Raw genomic sequence first — 3,936 nt, 5'->3', positions numbered from 1 at the left:
CTAGACTATAGGAGCGCGCCTTCCGGCGTTACTCAAGCCGTGTTTGACTGCGTGTAAAGGTCTGGGGTCTCATTTATAAAACTGTGCGTGGGATCGTTACTAAAAATGTGCGTACGCCCAGAAGCCAAGTTTTGCGTGCGCCAAAAAATATTCGGATTTATAAAACACTGCGTACGCACACCTGTACGCAATCTTTGCTTTATAAATCACATACTGACTACAATTGTGCCCAGCTGAATCAGCTTCACGTTCCGCCCTCTACACGCCCCTTTTTAACCATAAACGGTCAATGCAAATTACCTCATGAATGCGATCTGCATATAAAACAGACTCAGATGCCGGTATTATGTCTTGTTGGAAACATTGGCAGGACAGAGAAAAGCCAAAAAAAGAAACTTCACGGAGGTTGAGGTGGAGACACTTGTGGGTGAGGTGGAGGCCCGAAAATAAATTTTGTTCGGCGGTCACGGGATCGGGATCACCAACATTAAAAAACAGAATGAGTGGCAACATGTTGCTGCGGCAGTGAACGCTGTCAGTGGTACGGAGCGCACAGTACCAGAATTGAAAAAGAAGTGGTCCGACAAAAAGGAACATTTTTATTTCCTCACGCACAGCACATGTTTATAATTAATTGCTCAAATGTTACTGGTCGTATAGTGAAGATCATTATTACAGGTGGGTGCAAAGCAGAGGCTGTCCTCACACCGCCAGAGCGTGACTGCAACTGGAGGGGGACCCAGTACTCCTGACCTAACACAAATTGACACGAAAGTTGCATCCATAATTGGCACCGCAAGCGTGAGTGGCATCGTGTCCGAAAGGGAAGGAGACACTGACAACACAGAAGAACAAGGTAAAGCTGATTTCTGTTTTTTATTGATTTATTATTGATCATGTAGGCCTAGTGCAAGCTATTTTGCTTGTGCGTCCTCCAGAGTCAGCGGTCGGTGGGGAGGAGGACGATGATGCCGGCGAGGGGCCCTTGGCCGCAGGTCATCCGGCTGCCCCTACCCCCAGCACCAAGCGTCAGTCCGCTGGTCGGATCCTCACAGACGCAGTTCTGCAGCTACAGAGGGAAACGATAGATGCAGTCAACAACTTGACTGAGGAGATGAGGCAGATTCGAAATGTTATCACCGAAATTGCCACAATATTAAAAGATACTGTGAAAAAATTAACCTTGAGTCGTCTTCATTTCATAAACGCCGCATGACATCCGCACGTACTCTTGCACCCTGTTGAAATCCGACTTGCCTCGGAGGGGGCTGGGCCTCCGGGTCAAGCTCGGGGGGAGGGAGGTCGGGGGGGAGAGGGATGCCGTTCCTCTGGGACAAATTGTGCAGCACACCACAAGCCCTTATAATGCGGCACACTTTGGCAGGCTGGTATAAAAGCCTCCCCCCGACGCATCCAGAGCGCGCCACCGGCACTTCAGGAGGCCGATGGCGCGCTCCACCACTGAACGAGCACGGCCATGGACCTTGTAGGGGCCAAAATGCATATTTGGTCTGTTCGTTTATTGTTTATTTTGAACACTGTTTTGGATCATGTCACTTCCGTTTGATTGACACATGGGTGTGGCTTAATCTATATACCTGGGCAGTCAGATCAGCGGAGCCAGGGGAGAAAGGGGGTTAGTGGCGCACCTGATTATATTTTCTGTTTACCGTCGTCGTCGTCGTCATCGTCAAACAACCATGTTTTCATTCATCAATTGTCATTCGGTCTGCAGCAATAAAATTCTCAAACTATATTCATCACCGGACTTGGATTCATTGTACGACGCGTAACTGCCTGGAGCCCACTTAAGCCTCAACCAAAAAAAACGGACGCTATAGACCTCATTATATCGTTGTTCCTCGGCGCTTTGCGCGTTCAAAACTGGGGTGAGGAGCCAGCGTCTCAGGGGGTATCCACTGTCCCCTGCAATGCAGAAAATCATTAGTTATGTCAAGAACCACAATGTTACATTCCTCTTTAAAAAAAAACTCACCTAGAAGCCAGCCATCCCGCCCCGCGCCTGCCTGTAGTCTGTTCCCTACACTACTGTGCGTCAGAATAAAGGAATCATGTGTTGCACCAGGCCAACGTGCCACTATGTTTGTCAAGTTCATATGGGCATCACATATAACTTGAACATTAATAGTGTGCACGTGCTTGTGGTTGACGTAAGCGAACTCATGTTCAGATGGAGCCCTTATAGCAATATGAGTGCAGTCAATTGCGCCGATTACATTTGGGAAATCGGACATTGCTGCAAATTGCCTTTTAATCTCGGCCTGTTCTTCCACTGTGTAGGGAAACCTTATGTATCGACTGCCCATATGTATGATGCCATTCAAAACGCTGAGCATTAGGGCACTGAGGGATGGCTGTGATATACCGGATCTACAGGGTGGAAAACAAACAAAATTAGCACAATTATGCTTAAATGTGAAAGCAGGTTGTAAAATGCAGCTATATGAAACACTTACCTGTCTGCCAATTCCCGTTTGAAACAGCCGGTTGCCAGGAACCCCAAAGTGGTGAGGACCTGCGTCTGCACCGGGATTGCGTGGTTCCTACGTGTTGCCCTTTCCAATGCTGGACCCAGTTCAGCACATAGATCCAAGAGCATAGCTCTAGGGAATCTAAAACGGCTCATTAGCCAGTCATCATCATGGGCCAACAAATCGTTATGGTCCCTGAAGACCCTCTCCCTCCGAATCATGCCATTTGCATGGTCCTCCAGCAGTGCCAGCAGTGCCATGGTGCAGCATTACGCACTGGGCTCACCGCTGTATCATGTATAGGGTTACGGTAATAAAACTGACCGAGAACAGCTTGGTTAATCAGTTTGTAATTACCCACGTAAAATGTTCTTGAATATAACCCCTTTTGAATGCCTGATTTGTCATGAAAAGCATCAAGAGGAACGGACTATAATATAACGATTGTGATGAGGGTGTGGCTTGATTTTCCACACTTGGGATTTAATTGACATTTGATTTTGATTATGTGTTTACAGTGTCACATAAAAATATTATGATATTGACACATGTTGGACAGATGCTTTATTCCATGCAGTCGCGCCGTCCTCTCCTCCTCCTGCGATCCGGGAGTGGACAGTATGGAGTGACGGGATTAAATAGGCCTATAGAGAATTTTAATTTTAATTATTCAAAAATTATTCTGATTAGGCCCTACTATGATTTAACACATGATACGGATTGAACTTCAACTTATGAAGGGGGATGATAAAACATAATCGTTCTACTCCCTCTACATTTCTTCAGTCTGACTTCAGTTCACCACCACACCATCTGTGTCGCCAAATCTCCTTCTCCTCCAAACCATGCGTACGCATGGGTCAGAGTTTGCTTAGGGCTGCGCACATTCTCCCGCCAAGTTAGTTTTTCATAGATCACAACCTTGGCGTGAAAAGTCACGTACGCAACTTTCAGCCCCGTTTTGTGCATACGCAACGGTTATAAATGAGACCCCTGATCTGTTGTGGTGCGCGCATGAGTGCTGCCTGTGTGTCTGCAGCGCCTGCTTGCCTTGGGAGTCGGCACGTTGCCATAGCGTTCGATTTGATTAACGTAGCTGCTTGTGCGAAGGAGTGTTGGAGTGCAGAAGCAGGTGACACAGAAATACATTACCAGGCTGGTTGCAGGGTTCATTGTAGAATACTTGCTTCCCCTGTCAACTATTAAATCGGCAGGTTTAGAAAAATACTAGATAAAATACCCGCGACTCGCAAGCCAAAATCCAACAGGAAAAAATTTGACCATCTCCCGAACAGGTGTTATTCCGACATGGATTGAAGCTCAAAATAATTTTCGAGTCCTCCCTGGACTCGAAAATCGCCTCCTATCTGTCCACCACCGCAGACATTTGGTCCTTCAACAACAAAGGGTACTCAGGATTTAGGAATGACGGTGCACTGGATAG

At 47.0% G+C, this 3,936-nt stretch overlaps 1 long non-coding RNA gene across 1 annotated transcript; it reads right to left on the bottom strand.

Annotated features, from left to right (window-relative positions):
* Positions 1-1,164: 1,164 nt before the first annotated feature.
* On the bottom strand, positions 1,165-3,488 carry LOC132469950 (uncharacterized). The gene is made up of 4 exons (XR_009528527.1): positions 2,472-3,488; positions 1,997-2,391; positions 1,844-1,926; positions 1,165-1,483 (listed from the first exon to the last, which is right to left on the bottom strand). It is a non-coding gene; the product is annotated as an uncharacterized LOC132469950 (long non-coding RNA).
* Positions 3,489-3,936: the final 448 nt, after the last annotated feature.

Source organism: Gadus macrocephalus, chromosome 12, assembly GCF_031168955.1.
Source record: "Gadus macrocephalus chromosome 12, ASM3116895v1".
Lineage (NCBI taxonomy): Eukaryota > Metazoa > Chordata > Actinopteri > Gadiformes > Gadidae > Gadus > Gadus macrocephalus.
This window is presented reverse-complemented; position numbering and strand designations above follow the sequence as displayed.